The sequence below is a fragment of the Falco punctatus genome (assembly GCF_963210335.1).
Source record: "Falco punctatus genome assembly, chromosome: Z".
In the NCBI taxonomy this organism is placed as follows: domain Eukaryota; kingdom Metazoa; phylum Chordata; class Aves; order Falconiformes; family Falconidae; genus Falco; species Falco punctatus.
Window position 1 is genome coordinate 67425750 of NC_137586.1, and position 22355 is coordinate 67448104.

Here is a 22355-nt window from a genome sequence, read left to right on the forward strand (position 1 = left end):
CAACACACTCAAAACTATATTAAACATTTTCTGTACTACAAACGATGACAAACTTCAGTATTCTTTATGAAAAAATCAGCCTCTTTCTTCTTCCTTCATCCAAAAATGGATAGAACAATATAGATTTCAGTTGAGAAAGTGTATTGCTTCAGAAGCTGGGCTTTTTTTCCAACCAGAAAAATGAAAAAAATATGCATGTATAACAAGGAAAGAGTAACCAGGAAGGCTGCACCATATGAAGGTTATTTTCAGTTCACCTTTGTGTTATTCCTAATCGATTAGTTACTTTTTAGGACTTCAAAACTTTTAAATGGCATTTGTCCTCTGGGTGTCTCACAACTATTAGACTAGGGCTTACAAACTTAGTGATGAGATTTTCAAAGCTTCAGGAAGAATGTGAATGTTTAATTCTTATTTTGGTTACTTCAAGCTCTGCTGTTATTAAAAGACCTATCCTAAGTGTTTAAAGCCAGACACTTGTGCTATGTTAAATTCCATTATAATTGTGATTGCAATGCTAAGCTTATTGATTTGTACTTTTCATGTTTAAGGTGTTTATTTAGAAAGGAAAAGACGGATTTGAGTCTGTAAGTGAGGTTCCCCATGTGAATGTTTTGTTCTTATTTCTAACAAGTCATACACACGCACACGTGCAAGAAAGGCAGGTCACAAAGACAGCTCTCACCCTTTGAGCCTGCCAGACTTAGGAGCTGCAAACATTGCAGGGAGTGGAATAATCACGTGGACCTTACTTCTACTGGCAGCACCCAACAGAATGAGACCACTATGATGGACAGCTAAAAGACGTTTGTGTTACAGACCTTTTGGACTTCATAGATTTAATGGCTTGGAAATGAGGTTTGGCAAAAAACAGCACTGCACAATATATCAGTAATGAGCTGCTGCAAACTCGGTTACCTGAAGCTTCCATTTACTTTTTAAGAGCAGTCCTGATTAAAGTGCTTAATTGTACCCTAGCTTTGATATTTGAGGGTTAACAATTAAATAAGCCTTGTTTAACTGAGAAACAGCTTCTGAACAAATTACAGATGAAGAACAAATGATATGTTTATGCCTGTCATATGTTTGAGTGAGCAAATTGCAATGAATCCATTACTAATGAGAGACAGTCTTTTAAAAAACTTAATCCTTAGCTTGGTTTGCTCTTGGGTGTTTCTTGTCAGTTTTGCTGCTTTTTTGTCTAGAATGAGCTTCCTTTTATTCCTTTTAGCCCCACCCCAGACTTCTTTCAGTATCTGGGACATTAAAATCATAATATCACTTAGACATCTGGGAGATCACCTGATCTAAACTTAAACAAACTAAACATTATGAGATGCACTGTGTACTTAGTATCTTCAACCGCGTGTAAGGACTTGTAAATTTTTATGGAAGTATGTAATGCCCATTTCTGACTTTAAGAAATTAAAAGGACAAACCAGTTCACCAGCATGCTGAATTTTTTACATGGAAACCCTTAAGGAACAGGGATGGTGAATTCATATTAGTCTGACATTATCATTCCATACGGCTGAACCAGCAAGAAGTATTCCAGGTTCCTTTAATTCCCACACTGGTATTATCTTTAAAGAAGAACATCCTGTGGTGAAGTGTTGCACTTTGTTCTGCCCGATATAAATAACTGTATTAGGTTAATATGATTAAGGCTAATAAGGCTCTGAACTTCATCCAAAACATTGTCATTAAAGCACATTTACCACTGATGAATTAATTAGTAAAATACAAATCACCTTTTAAGCAGGATGTGTGCCAGGGTTAGTCCAAAAATGCCAACATCCAAGCATTTTCTCTGTGGTGGCTTCAGCTAATAAATCTGAGAAGAGGATAGAAGGACAAGTATGCTGCTAATGTATACTCTGGCACGGATCCTCAGAACCCAGAGAGCAAAATTTAGCACAGAGGGAAAAGGGCAGGGTGGGTATTTACCAGCATCTTTAGCTCAGGAAACTATCTCTTCCAGCTGTTTCTACCTGTTTCCACACTCTTTTCACTTATATTTAGGAACAAAGAAGAGAGGAATGTTCCACAAGATTTTGTGAACACAGAATATAGTTCTGGATGTATTTGAGGGGACTGTAGATTTTATGACTGATTTTCTCATGAGGTATATGTGGATAGTTCCCAAGCAACTTACAAGAAAACCTTAAGAACTGCAATTAGAACCCTGGAAAGGGGATTAGCTTCACTTCTCTGATATATAAAGAGGTTCCAATTCCTTTCTAATTTATGTAACTTCAACTAAAACTGAGAGATCAATCAAATTCAGGGTGACATGAAGCAAAATGTTTACTTAGTCAGGCTTCTCCTTACACCACTGCATCTCTATGACAGAAGCTGTTCTACAGCATTCAGCCATTTTTTGTCAAGACTGTAGTCCTTTTTGAGCTAAGGCATCTGTTCTTGACTACGCTACACCTCTAGGCAAATTGTTCTAACAACTGACAACACTGTTTTCTTGTTACTTATCCCTATTATTTCTCTTCTGTGAATTCAGCCCAAACCCCCACAGTTTGTGTCTCACTGCAAGAGCACTGAGCTCATTTCAGCAGGGATAGAGGAGTCTGTGTATGCCATGTACTAACTCCCATAAGGGCTGCAAAAATTTGAGCTGTTTACATATCACCACTTTTTAATACAGTTACCTGATGATGACTGTTAATGATTTTATGGCCTTTTTAAAAACTCCCCTCTACTTGATTGGCCTGAGAAGCAAGTTTGTTATAGGATATGTCATCCTGATTTTGTGTAGACTTCATGTGAAGTTACATGGAGTTCGCTCAGAGACTGGTTTGATAATCTTTTGGTGCTCCCCAGAAGAATATGGTTTCTCGAGGAAACTGGGAAGTGGACAAGTTTCAGCCTCAACAAAGTGTTCATTTTCTCACAAAGAAATAACCTAGTGCAGTTTATTATGGACTAACCTCAGAAAATCTCCACAAGTCAACTTTAAAAACTCCCTGCTAAAAATATATCAGTTTCCATTTAATTATTTAGCCAAGCTGTTATATTGACATGTAAAACCATTAATCCATCAGTACTAATCCAGGTATTGGCATCTGTACTCTTCTGACTGCTAAATGTTTGCTCTTATTTAATATATTAAGCACATATAGTGGTATGGTAGAACGGCTGAAAAAGAAAAGCTTTATTATAATACTGCAGTGCTTTCCACACTGTTGCATTAAGCAGCAAAGACCTGATTCTGCTCTTGCTTTGCTCAACTTAAGAGAGCAGACACATCACCAACATACATGGCATTATGTTGGTGCATGGCACAGGCAGAAGGTCAGATCTGGATGTGCAGTGGCATGTCATGCCACCGAGTTGGTGAATTGAGTGCTCACTATGGACACTATAATTATATTTCTACTATGCGCAGATAGTAGAAATTGCCTTTAAGGAGAAAAGGGACGTTGGCCAAAATTATCGTGCTGTCACTGGTCCATTTAGAAAGAGCGCAGGTTAGTTCTTTGGTACCGAAGCAGCCATAAGAGCTAAGCAGAAAGGATCATAGAGTATGCACTTAATTTACTGTCTAACTGATCCGCAGAGATGGGAAGGTACATCATCATCAGTCAGAAAGCAGTACATCTTTGCAACACCTTATACATAATTAATTTACACCGTAGAGCAGAACATGTACCAGTTACTCTTGCCAGGTGAATGCAGATCCTAGAATGAACTCTTTGGTTTGACTTTGGTCAGGGATCCACAATCTCCTTCAGCTCATGAGCAACAGAATTGTTATCATTGAACTTACTTAGGGACTATAAAGGCCAAAACTCCTTGAATATTTGAAATCTACTGCCATTATATTTTCACGCAAAGAATTACACAATCAAGAGCCCCTTTAAAACATACTTGCAAGTGTAAATCATAGTTTTGCATGTAATTACATATGTGCTTAGTAATATGTAAATGCAGATCCAGTAATTACATATGCAAACATACAGAGCTGTGATCAACACTGAGAGATGTCTAGAATGTGTCTCACACTAAACTGCTGGGACAAGGAATTCTGAACTGGGCTGATGATGTTCTTCCAGTTACATGTATCATCATTACCTGAAGAACCTTATGTACAGGGGATGTTTACCTGTGATATCTGGCTCCTATTCCACTTCCTGTTAGAAAGTTACTGTTCTTTGCAGCATTAGTAACACATTTATTTCCAGTTCAACTCTCTTTTTTATGCTTTCCTTTTTATTTCTGCTAAGTTATATGTGTTTGCTTTATTTTTAATTGCTTTTTTTGTTTTTTGAAACTATTCTTCGGAGGAAAACTAAGCCCAGAGTTTCTGGACCTGAAGGTCTGTATTTAGACTTCTGTAATCAGATTTATGGTACATAAACAAATAGCTCAATCATCAAAGTTGTTGAGAACCCATAATTATCATCAAATTCAGTATGTATATAGTTTCCACAAATCAAGAGCTGCACAGGCTGGTTTTGAAAATATGCAGACCAGAGAGTCCCTGTTTTTAAAACCATGATCTTTTGTGACTTGTTTGTGAAATGAGTGGCAGGCTTAGAACAGAGGAAATCCTAGCTTCCAGACCTACGGCTGATCCATTCACTGCTACAGACAGTTACAAATGCACAGGTAATTCCTTCATTAAAATTCCGTCTTGGTTTAACAGGAAATTCATTAGTTTGCTAGAGCATTAGGTAGCTGTACACCTAGCCCATGGACCAAACCTTTTTTGATAGCACTAGAAATTACAACAAACCCAAAATCAATCTTACAGATTGGTTCCCTGCTACATAACTCTTGTAAACTCCTAAACAAATAATTTATCATCCCTGAAATGTTCAAAATATATAATTTGCTAATTTGCAGGAAGCTTTCTTTGTATGTCAGTGCTAAACAAAGGTGAAAGAAAGGAAACTATTAATGAGGACAGCTACTGAACACCTACCCATCGTGTAAACTTCTAGGAAATGTAACTGCTTATTTAGTATTTTATCAAAATAAGCAAAATTTTTTTGCTGGGGGCAGACACTAAATTGCTACAGTAGATCACCCAAATGGGATTATTCTTTCTTCAGGTATGCTGTGGTCTTGCTTTTTGCTTGCCTGCCTGTTTTTGCTCTAGGAAATATGAAGTTCAGAAGGGTTTCCTTATTATTACCTTTTTTTTGTAACTGTTACATTGTGTTAGCCTTGTCCCCCCTGTCCTCCCCAGAACCATCCACACGTTGCCATTTGGTAAAGCTGTGGTTGATCAATTCTCTGTAAGGAGACCTTTCAGATTTTTTTTTTATTCAAAGGGTTGCGGGGTGAGGCATGGGAGCAAAGTCAGAAAAGGTAAGACTCTAACTTCCACTGCTGGTAGATATGGCAAGCTTAAAGCCTACAGAAAATACTGCCTGAGACAATTATGTGAAGCGTGAGAAGTAAAAGATACTCATTTCACACTGGGAAATGCTTTGAAAAGAGTATTTTCCTTACAGTGTAAATTAAGGAGATAGTATCCATCAACAATAGGTCTCTTGCTAATGAAAAAGATTATGCATCTAGATTTCAAGGTTTATTTTGTCACTGTTTTGACAGTCTGTGATATCTGTAAATGCTTTTCTAATATTCCTGTGTATTGAGTAAAGCTGACATTAACTAGCTTTTGGCTTCTGAGCTTGCTCTCAGCTTAATTAATGTATTTAGGCAGTCAGGAACTACAGTTACATGAAAATAACAGTATAGCCAGTGGAACATCTATTTATTGTTTCTTATGTATAAATAGACATACTTGGGAATGGACATGGCCAATGAAAAATACCAAGCAAAAATTTTCTGTGTTTAGGGTAAAATAAACAGAAATAATACATATGTATTTATAAATTTGAACAAGTTATTGGAAGAAATGTGACAGTGATGGATGTTATAAGAAAGAGGGTTGGTTGGGTTTTGTTATTTCATCTTGATTAGCTATTTCACTACTGTAATGCTTTTCCAGCTTGTAGCTAATTAGCTATGGCTGGTCAGAAGATACCAGAAAAATGCTTTATACAGTGTCGCCTTATCATCAGAGCTAGCATAGGACCAAAATTTGCCAAAAGGCTCCTGGAATCAGCCTGCAAAGGCTGATAAACTTCCATAGAAAGGGATTATGTATCAGATACAGTGCAAAATGACAAAATGAAATTGCCATACAGGGTGCACAGTACAGCAATACGGGAAAGGAATTGGAGCTTGTGCATGATGATGACACACTGGTTTATGCGGATGTTTATTACTAAAAGGGTTGTCAGAGCCTCTCACCAACAGGAGGAAAGAAACAGAGCAGAGAGACCACACACAGACCAAGCTGGCATAGGGAATATGGTTGTTTTTCAAGCCTTTCCCCACATCCACTTTAGATTATTCATACTTCCATTTAATCTGTTGTTTGCTGCCTTATATTTGTGAATAATTCACTTTAATAAAGAGCTATTCAATGTCTAAAAATAAGACAAATGGAGCAATCCTACACTAAGGGAAAACACTAGGGGAGAATTTTCAGAAAAGGGGTATGGAGTGAAGGTAGTTTTTTAATAAATGGGTCTCAAAATTAAGATGTAAAGGCTTAAGTAATTTCACATCACAGGCTTAATCTGCTATGTGATAAATTTTTGTATCAAAATATGTACCTTGAAAGGCATGAGAACTTGATGCATATATGCATGGGTCTGGGTGCCTGACATATATGTGAAGTGCATCTCTTAATATAAATAAATTGGGAGAAGACATTATATAAAGAAAAATGAGCAAGGAAACATTTCTGCTTTGCTGCAATGAAATAAAATTATCATGAAAAAATTATTCTGATTCTTAAAAAAGATTTGGACCAAACTGATTCTATTAAGTGAGGTGAAGGGGAAAGATTTTATTGTCCTCAAAATAGAAGGGATTATTCACTAACTTATTTATTTCCTTCCTCTCTGTCTTTCTTCTTTATTTACATTTTCTGGGGCTAAATGACACAGTGCTGAGTAGTGAAAGCATAAGATCTGGTCATAACGTTTTTGCTGCCTCAGCTGATTCCATTAATCTTTGTGAAGCTGCACAGGTGACTGTGAGGGTGTGCCTTCCAGTCACCTGGCTCACTAGGGTTTTGATGCAAGCACAGGAGAGACAGCACGGAGCATAGCACCCTGGCTGCTCACAGTCTCAAAGTCAGCCGCTTTCTGAGACTTCCATGTCATAACCTGTGTACCAAAGCAGCTGAAGTTGAGAGGGATGCAAACAGATGAAAAAGACTAAGCTGTCCAAGGTGAGCAGGGATGTTGGTGCCTCTCTTTCTCCTAGCTGTGTAACTTAAGACTCCTATTGCAAAGAAGCCTGATTTCCACAGGAAGGGTATGTCTCAGAGCAGCCAAGAGTTTTGGGTCTGTCTGCTGTCTAACGAGTATTTGCTCATGGTACTATAGTGTTTCCCAGGTTTTATGACCCCTCCCAGTGGTGTAACTTCAGTTGTGGTGTAAGGCTGTGAGCGTCATTTACACAAATCAAGTTTGAAGCCACTCAGGGAACCTTCACATGATCTCCTGCCAACACACTTCATGTCTGTACTGGGAGGGGACCCCCTGTGAATGAGAAAACAGCTCTGGATGTTAGCTTCTGTGTTGAGACTGTTGGGTGCTAAAAATAAAAAAGTTTTGCATTGGAGGTCAGTGGTTCCTCTGCTCTGCTGTCACATGTCCAAAAGGTTTTAGTGAAAACTGTAAGAATGAAAATTTAGAGACTCACAACAAGTATTTAAGCAATTACATAAGACTGGAGGAAATGTATTTTTTATAGGTACAAAGAAAATAAACTTGAGCTCATATCTCCAACCATATTTCAATAGCAGTTGGCACTTAAATATTGCTGTTGATCAGAGTTTCTCCATAACTGATGCTAACAGGCAAGATGATTTGGTAATCTTAGGTGAGGAAAATGTGCCACAGCGTAACGGGAAATTTTTTTTAACATGTAAATAAGGGTCAGTTTTATTTTCTTGCAGTCTAACAAATATTTTGATAAATGCTTTTGAAAGCAAGTGCTTTTCAATAAATATCAAAATAATATTTAAAATGAAACCTCTGCATTCTCCTGATTGCATACAAAATTTTTTGAAACAGACTGAACAAGTACAGTTTCACGATCACAAACATGTAGATATGATACATATGATTGATGTGATATGACGGTATGTCACAGGAACTGACGATCAGTCATTCAGCTTCTTCACTTGGCAAGATTAACGGCTTGTTATAGGGCAGAGAGAAGGTATTTTACACCAGTTTTGCCCCCTAGGAAGAGGCCACAATTTCAGATAGTTATAGGGCAGAGAGAAGGTATTTTACACCAGTTTTGCCCCCTAGGAAAAGGACACGATTTCAGATACTGGGGTAGTATTTCTGCTTGGATGGTGATCTAGAACACCTTTAAAATAGGATTGTGAAATTGTGTATGGATGCACAGAAAACACAGATAGATGCACATTTGCTGGGCTTAATGAGAAAATATGAAAAAAACTCTGTCCACTAGTTCAACAATGAAGTTTATATTTCTTGTTTTCCCCTGGGTAAGAAAGTAATGCAAGTATTCTAAAAATTCTGTTTCATTAAAATCTAATGACTTTATGGTGAAAAAATGGACAAGGGTTTGCAGTTTCCTTAAGTCTGCAGAGTTTAACCACTCCTTTGGGTTCCTGAAGATGTCCTACCCCCTCAAATTCCCGATGAGCTCATCAGATCTTTATCCTGTTACTAAAGTTTAGACCGTCACATTAGGGAACACAACATTAACTTACTTATGCTAATTATGTCCTTAAGTGCCCATGAACTTCCCTTAGGCAGGGGAAAGGTCTCTACTATACAGTGAGCAGAGACTATCATTAGTCCTTAAGTTATTGCATACAGCCCACCAGCCTCATTTTCACAGAGGTTAGGAAATGGCAGTACTTTGTTGCTGTTAACTGATCTGTGCTGATGCTACCCTGCAGGCTCACCCGGCTGCCCTGACATCCCTGCCCATCTGCTCCCCACTTCTCAGTCAGGGTTCCCCACCTGCCATGGATGGGGAGATGCCAGCCCCAGCTGGTGTGAAGAGGTACAGGGGAGTACCTTGCTCCATGAGCTGCAATGCAGAGAGGAGTGTTAATTCTGGCCCTTCCTTCCTGCAGAGGACCAGTTCATCTTCAGAGACATAAGCCCAGAGTAACTTGTCCTAACTCATCATCCATATTCCTGTTAGCTGCTTATAGCTTTTTAGGAATACTCAGGTGGTAGGAGGAGTAGGTACGGGAACACAGGTGAAGGTGGGGATGTACTTAGTTAGCAGGAGCTGTGGCTTTGTGGGAGGAAAGCATGTCATGGGGAGAATCATTTCTGTTTCCTGCTATTTGAGACGAAGGGAAAGGCAGAGACAAGACAATGACCAGCAGAACTGAATTGGGGGCGGTTGAAAGGGATTACAAAATACCCAGCCAGGTCACAGATGCAGTCCTAAGGTGCATGTTTTAGTGACACACCTCCAGCAGGTTACCCCATTTTCAAAAATGGTGCCTGCCTCTGTGATCTGCATCCTAGATGGGCAAAAGGGACCAACCACATTGAACAGACAACTTCAGTATAAAACTTTAGCTCTACAGAACTTGTTAGCTTCATCCATGCTTCTTTGTTTTGGGAAGACTTTATTCAATTTTTTGGTTCACCTGACTGGTTTGAACTGATGATGATGATTGTTTTCCAAAACCAAACACAACATCAGTTTTATTCCCCATCTGTTTCTCATTATTTGTAGGGCCCATTAAAGAGAACATTGCAGCAATTAATGTTAGAGCAGGAGCTGAGATTAGGAAACCTGAGCACTCCTATCAGCAAATAACTTCAAGCACTTCTTCTGTGCTGTGCCATTGCCAGTTTTCCTCAGAGCAATTATATATTACTGTGTGATTACAACAAACCTCTTCTGTGGAAAAAGAAGACAGAAAGCAGTTTCTGAAAATCTACAGTTTCACCATCAGAATTAGGAAAATATGTCTGCCTACAAGTGAAAAGATGGCTCATATATCACAACAGTGAGCTGACCATATTTTTCACCTCTCCTTTTCTACTCTTTACACTAGCAGTATAAATTCACGATCATTAACACACAGGTGCTCAGTGTTCCCAGAAGTCAAGCAACAAGGGAGTTGTCTTTATTTCATTCCAGGATTTTAACTTTCTGATTTAATGTAGTAAGTTCAGTCATTTCTTGAGCACAAAGGACTCCTATGGCTGTTTCCTGAGAAACCACTTGGATGGGAATGGGGCAACATTTTCTGCTGTCTTCCTGCCAAGTCTCCAGCTTCAAAGAATTAGCTTTTAGGATTTCCCATAAAAAAGCTGAAGGAGAGAAAAAATAAAGATTACCACAACAATTACGGCAGAAAATAATCTTCCTGCACCAACAGCTATGAAACTTCCTGATTTTACTTTGCAACCTTAGCCTTAGTAGTCAGAGCTAGGAATTAACCCCTACACTGCTTGAGTGCTGTTACCATTTATTATTCATTTTGCTGTTCTGCCTGGAGGCCCAGCCAGTGACTGAACTTCTTTTGTACTGAACATTGCATAAGTGTGAAGTATAAAGACAGCCCCTGACCTCAAGAGCTTGATAGATACAGAGTCTGTATGATGCTCCCTTTTCTGCTTCTGTTGAGATCTGCTCCTTACATTGTCACATCTGTGCTCTATCTAATAGTTAAGTAGTAATTAATAATCAAATAAGGGAAAACTCCTGAGGCTCTCTCGTGTCTTCTTTAATTCTGCACTAAACCAGTTAATTCATAGTTAAATCTCTCCTGTACTCACACCATTGCAGCCATGGTACCCTGTCATGCACTTACACACAAGCCTGCAAGAAGAGAGGGTGTTCATCTGCTCCCATAGCACCTCTATAGGATAGACAAGAAAAAAATACACACCTTGCATCCCAAGGTCTCTGGACCCTTTTACATTGTTTCATTTCTGCATTGACTCCTGATCTTGTTGTGCATGCTGAAGAGCATATACCCCTCAGATATTTACATTGTAAAAGCAGCAAAGTCTTATTTAATTTGTGAGAGGAGCAAAGGCTTTAATAAAAAAGTCTTTGAAATTGCTTATGACAGCTTATCATGAACATCATTGTTATACTGTTAGAGAAAATACAGTAGCTTTAGTTCCAAATAAAAGTATCAGAGCTGGACAAATTCTGATCTAAATTACATGGTATAGATCCAGTGCAGTTCTTCAGCCTACCTGATTTATTGTAGCACAACTGAGCTCAAAGTAGGTCTTAGTATTTAATCTCCAGATTAATATTTTATTCCTATTTAGAAATATTGCCAAAATGATCTAAGATATTAATAGAAAGAGACCAGTGCAACACAAAAGCAGGTTGTTTTCCAAATCTCCTTCCCAGAAATCTGCTAGACTGACCGCAGATTATTGAAGCAACATAATGAAATAGTAACGGCTTCAGATGCCTTAGATGAAATCTGCAGTACAAATATACATTGAAAGATTTGAGTCAGAAGTGTAACAGGTCCTTACAGAAGTTTCTGAAGAAAACTCGCCGTGTCTGTGTAAATCTGTATAAACCTGTTACATTTGCAGTCATTCCAGACAGGGAATCACAGGAACTGTTCTTGTGGTGACATTCCTGGGCTGAATGGTGTGCTGGGATGGATGAGGGAATCATGTGCGGAACCATAGCCCGTATGGTACACTGGGATTTGGTTTTCTCTGTTCCACTAAACACTACATTTTCCTGTTCCATTTCCAAAAGCAGAGGGGTGGCCATAAAATGCAACTACTGTGTATACAAAAGCACGCCAAGATTACATTGAGGGAGAACTCAGTGCTGTACAGTCAAGGATCCAAAGTTCAGAAGTACCAGCGGTCTGTCTTTCACCTGTGTGGTCACTATGATAAATTTGTTAATTGTATGATCTCACAGTGCTTTCCACTTGATCTGTCTTGTTCGTGAATAATTAGTACTCAGCTGATGAATGGCTTTTCCATATTCTCCTCTCTTTTGTTCCATGGCTGGCCCCAGGCCATTATTGGATGCTTGCAGTGCAAAAGCCTTGCTCTGTTCTTAGGGTTGCTTACTTCTTCATGGGCTTTTCTGAGGTGCTCATCAAAATCTAGTGCCAGAGACAAAGAAATTTTTTTGTTTCAGCCTCAGAAGTTTTTGTCCTACCCTGCCAAATGCTGAGCTGCTTGACTAGGTCCCCTGAATAACATGCGGCATGAGGCAAGCATTGAAAGAGGCAATTTACAAGGACAAATACAGAGAAACACATCTGCCCCATGAACAAGGAGGTACCTAAGTTTAACCAAAGGGGAGGAAAAGAAACCCTGCTTCTCTGTGGGGCTTATAATGCTCTAGTCGATAGAGGCAGGCCATGCATCCCTACCCTCAGACTCCACATCTTCCAGGGCTTGTGATACCTCCCTCTCACTTTGGGGGAAGGAGCAGCGTTCACTCCTTTCTTTTGGAGTGTGGCCAGTAAAGGAAGAGAAAAAAGAAGTGCTGCTCCTAACCCTTTATTGGGAGCATTAGGAGTAGAAGAGGAACATGCACAGTCTGTTTCTTCTCTTCCCAGGGGAACAAAGGTATTATCCCAGAAGGTTTACAAGTTTTCTCTGTGTTGGCAGAGGGACATTCTCTTCCTTCCGGCTATGGGAAATTAATTCAACATGTCTGAGCACAGGAGGTAAAAAAACAAATTTTCATAATGGAAGATGTTGAGAATATTGCTAATAAGCCTGAGTAGCTCTTCTGCTGATACTTTGTATACCTTTTTTTGCTTCTCAGCTCCACCCCACCTCACCCCCCAGGCCTTAATCTTTCTAGTTTTACTCAAAAACAAGTAGTACTTTACCTCCTCATGTATTAACGATACCAAAATGGTGGCAGCAGGAAAAGCAAAGTCATACCCTGTGTAGAAAATGTTACTGAAAACAACTGGTTATTTGATGGGAGGGAGGGGTGGGGATGGGGTGGTAATTATTATTTTTACTATCTTGTCAATTTTTTTCCTTTGAAAGGACTTATGAGGCCAAATCACTGATGAGTCATTTGTGAACAAAGATGCTTTGCAGTGATGCTCTGAACATGCAATTATGTGCAAAATATACATGCTTCCCCACAGATAATTAATCTGAGGATCATGGGCTGAGATCACAAATTTCCTTAAAGTTTGCACCCAGCTCTTTTCAGCTAGTGATTCCAGTATGCTTTCCCACAGAAAACTGTATTGCAGATTCCCTAGTCACAGAATAATGCTACTAGCAGCAACTCAGACTCCAAACATAATGTAACAAAAGGCAAATAAAGCTGGTCCCAGAAGCACAGTGCATTATGCTAAGAAAACTTGCAGATGAGTTTATAACGCTTAGGAAAAAGATGAATGAAAAAAACAAAGGCCAACAGTGGTAGCAACTGATACTTTTCCAAGGCAGGAACTTCCAGAATTAATTCCTTCTTTCATCCTCACCCCTTTCTTCCATTCTTCTTGTCACTGATTAATTTGTTATCATGCCACATTTCCAAATGTGACATCACAGGGCATCATGAAAGATTAAAATATTTCTTTAGATTTAAATCAAAAAGGAGCTACAACAGAAGATAGAATGGGTAAAAGCTCCTGCTGTAAGGTTAAAAGTCCATTTAAAAACCTCATTATCAATTGTCCTTTACTGTCCCGCTCCTTTTCATTGTGTGAGTTGTTTGCAGCATGGCAGGCTTCCAAAGCTATTTTTCAGATGCTTTGCAGCAGATGTGATAATTACAAGATGCACCATCATAGGATTTTGCATTTATCTGGTTTTCTTAATTTCATTTTTACTACCTCTCCTTTAAAGACACCATGGATTGAGGCCATAAACTGTCAAATTCTGTATCTTATGAGGTGGCCAATATCATGAAATGCAAAATGATTTAAATTTTCAATCAAATGGACAGAAATGAAAAATTCAGCATAATTCCAATAGAAGCATTTAAAAGCTCCCAAGTGGGATTTCTTTTCTCCTCCTTCTAATCTTTGTCATTCCAGTACTAACACTAAATTAGAGTTTGTAGAAAATTTTTGTGTCCAAAATTAGATCAGGTTAATAAGAAGAGGACTAAAGAAATCCAAGGTTGTTTTCCTTCATCTTTTCCTTGGTGCTTTTAGGAACTTCCTCCTCCTAAAGAATCAGCCTCTGTGGCACGATTAATTCTGGCTGTCAAGAAACAAGAATGCCATGACACTTGCTAATCAGCAGGGAAAAAAGGTGGGAAATAGTCACTCATCTGCTCTGAAAGACGATTTTCTGTATCTAAGGATCTAAATATTAATAAATCAGAACTGGAATTGGCAATTAGAGTAGGCACTGTGTGGACAAAGCAGCAGATGTGGCTATTCTTTTTAGCTAAAAAGGAGTATCTTCAGCACAGGCAGTGTGCTTCACCCCCCCCTAGCAATATGACATTGTGAACACACACATGCATATGCGCCTGTGCGCGCACACACACATACTCATCCCTAAGGAAGCAAACTGATCAAGTGGTGAAGAAAAAGAATACAACCTGCAAAGCACAGGGAGAATTGGAAAGAAGGACATATGGTGATGTTTTGCTGTTCTTGATATTGTCTAGACATGAAAGACAGCTCTGCAGGAGGATTTGCAATGCCCATCAACACGCAAAAGGCAGCTTTCAGCTAAGCAATTCTGATAGCATTCGGTGGCTAACAGGCATGGAGAAGTGTAAGCCACCTGGGGTCACAGGATAATTAAATGCAATCCTGGTTTTCTTTCTTTCACTGTGGGAGGAAAAAGAAAAAAAAACCCACAACAGAAAACAACAACAAAAAAAACCCAAACAGAAACACTGAGCCTTGACCTCAGAAAAGCAAACAAATTTACAGGTTTTTCTCATGTAATTATTTACTACTTCTGGTTAAGTTTTTATACACAAGCACAGGAGCTTTCACAGCAGTTTCATATCTCATAGGATAATAAAAGACCCAGTGGTGAAAGTTAAGGAGATGAAGCAGGCAGACGAGAAATCATATTCCCACCTGAACTGTTGAAACCACTTGCTCCAGTGTTGTGAAACATTCAGATGTTAAAAAGGCACCAGGTATTTGTTGGGCCAAAGGTGATGTTTATGCCACTCAGCGTACTGGGACAACACACAGTGAACCAGGCTTCCCTGCATTCATGAGAACTGTGAAAGCTTCTGGGCACCATAGGCTGCAAAGCTTTGGGTAAGGGTGTTTAATGAGCTGCACCCAAGTAAAAGCCAACATACATTTTGTTTTGTTTAACTGTGGCATAGCTTGGGTGGGAAACAGATTTCAACACAGAAAAGCAAGAGCACTTGGATTTGCAACCATCCCCCCTCCCCCCCAACATGATTTTTTTTCTTGTATATTCTTTATTCTTGCATAAGAGTTTAATTTTGGAACAAATGATTTTTATTTTGGTATAATTTTGTATATATAACTACTACTCATTCAGGCTGATTCCATTAGCTTTGCTTTACTAACACAGAGATTTCAAGGTTATGAAACGCACAGCTCATGGAAAGACTCCCTTTTTTTTTTTCTTTTTTTTTTTTCAAGCTAGGTAGTAATACCTAATAGGACTAATAATAATAACTTTCAGCACTTAATATAATATTACCACTGAAAACACCTAACAAGCACTGCCTATAAGGTGGGAGCAAGTCTTACGACATCTATTTTATGGACTAAGAAGTTGAGACAAGAAACTGAGATTTTAGTATTCTACCTCTAGTTTAAAACATTAGTTACTGAAAATCTTTTCTCTTGCTTATCTCTGTTGTTTCCACTGAGCCAGCTCCATCACAACCTCTGTTAGTGAGATTTTCAAACTAGCAAACCAGCATTCCTATATCCTACCCAAGTTTTTGCTGTATCTTTGCTGGTTTCAGATGCTATTAAAATAGGTCTTTCTCATCTGAAGGGGAGTGTTGGGGTGGTGGCGGGTGGTGGGGGTGAGGAATCTACATCAAAACGAAAAACAAAAGAACAAACCTTCCTAAAACGTTCCCACTTCCAGCTCTCTTAAGATATTTACAGTTAGCTTTCTCTTTCTTTAACCTAATGTGTCCACCAGTTTCCAGCAGCAAAGAAGCCTTCATTTCTGCATCTCCTTTGGCCTAGAAAGGGTTTCTGACTATTACTGATGTTGCTCTGCAAATTATTGAGCCTGAGGGCCCACTCATAAATTATGTGCTGTCCTCTGCAAAAATGCTTACTAAAAAGACAGTTGTTAGGAGGAACTGCACTGCACAATTTAGCTAGTGCTTAGCAGGAATACCTCTTTTACTTGAGTTTAGGAGCAGTTTAATTTAACATAGCTTGAGGTCCATGGTGTTTCTCACTGGAACTCACAGCAGGCACACGTGAGGCAACATGCCCTTTACATGCTTGCATTTTAAAGAGGCTTAAGTTCAAAACAGATGAAAAACTGTTTTCATCTTTCTGTGTTAGTACCTCTGCATTCCTTCTTTTTTCTTTTCATCCTGAAACTGTAGTACTGGATTTTGGAAGTATTAAAGGGATTATGTTAGTATGACATCTATTTGACCATGTAAAACTATTTTTCTGTAAGTTTCTGCCTTGAATCAAAATCCACAGTACTTGCTGCAAAGATTTCTAGTGATTTCAGGGGCTTTTTTCAGACATTCCCTAGCAAATGTGAGAATATTTTGCTGTGTATGTGGAGGCTAGCTTGACTATCATCAAGTTGTTCTAGAGCTCAGTAATGCTGTATTATTCAAGCTATATTTTATTTTATGTAATACCAATATTAATGATACTTACCTCCATTTGAATAAAAATAATTAAATGCAGGTTAATTATGTGCCAAGACATGTAATGTCATGGAAAAAGGGGATGCTTTTCTAAGTATAAGAAACAGAGACATTTCAGCACCTCATCAGCTTAGGGCATGCCTTTTTTTTTCTCCCCAGTTTCCCTCCTGTAAGACTGTAATGTAGTACTGTACTTCATGAAATGACATGAGTGTGAAGTAATATGCCACAAATCATTGGCATGCAATAGCAAATTAGACTGTGAAACGTTACGATGTACTCCACTATAACAGATAACACATTTTATAATAATTTGTTTATTTTATTGTTCAAGTGAATATTTGCCTCTGGCTCAGAGAGTAACTCTTCAGCCGGTCATATCATTTGGCAGTCTCAGACGAGGACAGCCTTCTTGGCAAGTGGGACATAGTCCACCACTCACAGATTGTAAACAGCTCTGCTCGCTGCATGCCCCATGCGGTCCAACCTGAAGTCCCCACTGCAGTGAAGCCCAAGGCACAGGCTGTGGAGACCCTTACAGCTGTGCGGAGAGTCGAAGCCATTGTTCGAGCCCCAGTGAACAGGTCAAAACCAGAGACATTAAGAAACTTGGTTTTGCATCTTTGCAGCAGTGCTTGCTGTTAAGTGCTGGTCATGAGGAGGGCAGCATGCTGTTATGTATGTTCGACAACACCACTGTGGAGTGTTTTACCGACCTATCTACTTTTCTAATTAAAGAAAATCACTAAGAATTTTTATTTCCTCTGCAACTCTCTAAAAGTCATTTGCCACTTCAACAAAGTAAATTAGGAGGATTATTTCATTTTCTATTGGTTTCTCTGCCTGCAGCACAGAACCATGCCTTTTATATCAGGATGTCAGTGAGTGACAGCAAGTATGTAGTATCTAACAGTATTAATGCCCCTCTATTCAACATAGGCAAATAGCTCAAGGAGAAAGGGTTTTTTTTCTGTATTTTGTGCCAGTATTTTTCTAGACAGAAGTCTATGGATCATTCACTTTATGGTGTTTGAAACACTCAACAATTAACAAGAGTCCACAGATGTAGAAAGAGCAACACAAAATACACCCAACAGCCATTAGCTATTTAAGTCCTAATTAGACACAACTTTTTTCCTTCTGCCTCCTTTCCTTTTGTAACCACAGAAATTAGGAGATCAATTTAAATGAAAAATATTTTTAATTGGTCTTAAACTGGCTGAAAATTCAGATTGTTTAGGTGTGTGCATGGGAATCCCTCGTGATTCCTGAGCCTTTCTTCTTCCTTCCCTCACATGCTGGAAATGGCTGACAATAAGAATTTACTGAGAAGCTGTCCAAAAAGATGCAAAAAGGGAAAGAAGGCATTGTGAAAACAAGTCCAACAGCATATTATTGAACTTCAATGAAAATGCAGCATGGCATTATAGTGCTATACACAGATGCCCTTACTCTCTAATTAGACAGGAGCTGTCATATCTGCAAGTTCTATGAAATTAATAGTCACTTTGCTTGGGATTAGTCTAATTCTATGTAAATTCCATGCAATCTGTAGTTTGCAGAAGGTGGGTATTGTATCTGATACAGGCCAGTGTTAACTATATAATCCCCCTAGGTACAATTCTTCCAACATCTTGCGCTATGACAGCTGGGAATAACTTACTATGTGAGTCATCCTATTGAGATCCATGTAAAAACTATTCATGAGTAACGCAACAATAGGCCTTCAGATTAAACATAAGACACTCTGGTTCAATTACACAAATAATTAAACAATGAGAAAGTGATAAGACCAACATCCATCACTTAGACTCGCACAACCACACACATACAGTTAATTGTATCATGAACAGTATGACCTCATGATACTACAAAGATTACATTTTTGTTAACCAGAAGCAAAATTGTGACCACGTCTCCCATTAATTTTAAGACACGTGTTTTAACATGATTACATTTGCAGGAGCTCAGTTTCCCCAGTAAGGCCAGTGTGCTCAGAAAAGCCAGACATCAAATTGAAAGCTGAATTTTCCAAAAACATTCAGTACTTAGCGCTGCCCCTGCATGGTATCTGTGGCCATGTTTTCAAAAGAGCTTAGTATTTAACATGATGAGAAAAACATCTGTGAATGCTGAGAAAATCCTGACCATGAGGTAACATTTTCAGAAGTGCCTAAGACATGATTTCAGAAGTTAAAACATGATCTCAGATACACAAACAGGTTGTTGTGAATAAGCAAATCAAGACATACCAGCATAATAAATTGCCTGCATGTGCACTGCTAGATCTTTCTTGCCTAGGCTAGCTCAAGGTGCTATAATTCAATATTGACCTAGAGAGCATTTAGGATAACACAAGCACCTCCATTCATTGGCTAATAAAACCTGCATATAAAAATCACAAGATACCTTCAAACACACATAAGCATCCAGCTTCTAAAGAAAGCAGGAATGTGGATGTTTTTGAAAACACAAACAAGCCCCTTATCAGCAGCCTTTTTAGAAGTTTAAAGCAATTTTAAAATGTGGCTTTAAAACACTTTTGACCCATAGTAGGTATGTTTGCTTAAATCTTCCACAAGCATGTATTTCATAGACAAGGGTGAGTAATTAAAAAATTTTAATTCACTAATATTGTGTCTTTTCAGGTGTTATCTACAGGAATTGTTTTCAAAAGCAGGCAAAGGTATTTCTTGATGTATTTCTTGATCTTCATGAATATTTTTTTTAATCTAGAGCTCACTGCAAATATTCAGAAATGAAGATGTGTCGTTTAGTTAGTTAAATTACATGATGCTGTTTCTTTTTGCCTGAATGGGTGACTTGGATACCTAAGCGGCAACAGGAAGATTCTTGAATTGTAATCTGAGTACAAAATAAGTTATTTGGAATTACAGATGCAATTAGAAACTTGCTGCAAGTTTCTATGTGTGTGCATGTATTCCAGTAATGGGCCCATGCATGCACGCGCACATGCCTTCAGGACCAGCTTTTTGGCTGGTGAAATGAGAGGATCTCTGTTAAGAGCTAAGAATATGGCCAGTATGTTTTACATCCACTTTCAGAGCTATATATAGATCAAGTCAGCTTGTATTTGCATCTTCCTTAAAGCTCTCTAAGGAATGCATTGCAGGTTGTCATGACCGCTGGACACTGTGAAGCACAGCAAGTAGATCCACATCTCTGTGGCAGTCTTTCCAGTAAAGTAACAAACTAATAATTAAAGTTACTCCCAGATATCTTAGCCCTAGCTCTTAGCCCAAATCTAGCCAGCTTCTAGGGCTGAGGACTGCTTTGGGGTAGACACAATGAATTTATTTTTTGAGTATACTATGTGCAGCATCCACACCATGATACGCCTCACTGCCTCTTGATGACTTCCTCATTACATAAAAGAGATTGATGCAGCTGCAGTCCCTACACCTGATTCTGATTTTGCTTACACTCAAGTAGGAACCTCTAAGAATACATCAGAGTTTCAGAAGTTTAATTGGGTGTAAATAAAGATTGCAATCTCTTCTTCGAAAACTTAATAGAGATCCAGATTGGCCTGTGCTCTACCAGGGCATTAGTCAGTTTGAAAATGATAATGCAGCTTTAGTTAGCTGCATTTCTTCATTCGGTTTTTCTTTCCCTTGATGGAGGCAGCACACTATTGCAGGTCACACGAGGCAGTGTAGGCTGAGTCACTGGTTTTCTTACCGTGTTTATGAATCAACTGCTCTGCATCTGGGGGGTGCCGCTTCACCTTTCAGTGCTTACTCATCTGCAAAATATATATATATATATTAATATCCATCTCCCTAGAGAAGTCCCATATGACAGTCTTCTCAAACTCTGAGACCTATAAGAAACAGCAAAGAAGAATCCAGCATCACTGCTGTTGCTGGAGCATGTTTGAATGTGTATATTGAAAAGTTATCAGATTGGCATGCTGATAAAATTTGTGGCACAAAATGTTTCAATTAAGCTGCTTGAAATGTTGACAAAATAGTGCATCCTTACTTTACCTGCAAAACAATCTCCAGTGTAAATTACAGTTCTGTATTTTGTATCTGGTAATACATGTGTCTTGGTAGGAGAAACTTTGAAACAGTGATTCATACTGGATGAACATTTTGACAAGAGCTATCATGCACTTCTGTACTTGGTGAGCTGAAGGTCTTATGTGTTGAGTTCTTATTGCTGGAAAGCTTACTCAATGGAAACAAAACCACTTTCCCTCAACCAAAAAGCAGACACCACAGTTTGTCAAATGAGTAAAATTTCTGAAGGCAGAGGTCTTTTGCTTGTGAGAGTAATATAAGCATATCAAGCAGTATGGGGAGATCTAATTTCAGCCCTAGATCGTTTTCAAAATTCAGCCATGGGAGGAATTTGCACCTGCAATTTAAATACAAGAGTAAATCAGAAAAATTGCTCCTCTGTGCTTGTAACTGCAGGAACAATTAAAATAATTGAGAAAGAGGTGTACAGAGAGCTGTTCATAACTCAGTTCTTCATCCCTCAAAGCCCTTTGAAAGGCCTTAGCAGGACTTTCTGAAAATGATGACATATTTTTCCTTAAGGTATACCAAACTATGCTGCCTAGCATTCAACCTGTAATGTGAAGGCAGGTTTGAGTGTCAATCTTCTGAAACAGAAATACTCTACCTGTGAAATATGTGGTAATGCATGTGACATTTGATGAATGTCAGTCTTTTCTGACAGCAAGAGCTCAAACCCCTGGGAGAAGTCCTCTCTGGCAAGAATCATTTAGCTGTAACCAGAGGGATGAACTCTGTGAGACAGAGAGAAATAGCTCAGGGCAAGTCCAGACTTATTTGATGGCAAAATTGTTACAAAGGTCTCCAAGCCCTGAACAATTTTTTTCCAGCACATCTTCATTTTAGAACTGTGAAGTTACACGATTGCATGTCTCCAAAAGAAGCTGCAAAATAATTAAGTATGGAAACCTTGGTGTGGGTGTCTGATCAGCTACCTCAAGGGATAATGGATTTTAGCAATAACACAGAGGATAAAGTCCTTTCTGGAGGTCTCTTGCCAGGCCCATTCATTCTGTTGGCCTTATTTACCTCTCTGTTGCCCTAGTTTATGCTTCACCGAGTGAAGTTACTCCAACATAAAACTTGAGTTAGGTGTGAATCAGCTCTCTCAATTCCGTAATGCTTTCGACTCAGTTGTGGCTGTTACATCTTGCTGTGGCTGACTCGCTGTTGATTTTGCCCAAACATTTCTTTTTAATTGATTTGAACTAGATATATATATTTTACAGCAATTAAAGAAATAAGAATTGAGTATCTAGCAGTACAACGTAGTCTACAGACCTCTGATAATCAGGATGACAGTTTATGTGGGATATGTCTTTTTCTTTTTTTAATTGTGTATGTAAATTAATAGCCTCTGCAGATCTGCTTTTACTGTGATGGGTATAAGACACTGTAATGATCTAATAATTCTCATGCTGCAGGGCAGTCAGGTATAGCTGCTGAAAATTTTTTTAACTAAAATTA

At 38.7% G+C, this 22355-nt stretch overlaps 1 long non-coding RNA gene across 1 annotated transcript; it reads left to right on the forward strand.

The window, feature by feature from the left end:
- The first annotated feature begins 1413 nt into the window (after positions 1–1413).
- Positions 1414–19467, forward strand: LOC308056531. Its single transcript, XR_013924864.1, has 2 exons — positions 1414–8268; positions 8337–19467. It is a non-coding gene; the product is annotated as an uncharacterized lncRNA (long non-coding RNA).
- Positions 19468–22355: the final 2888 nt, after the last annotated feature.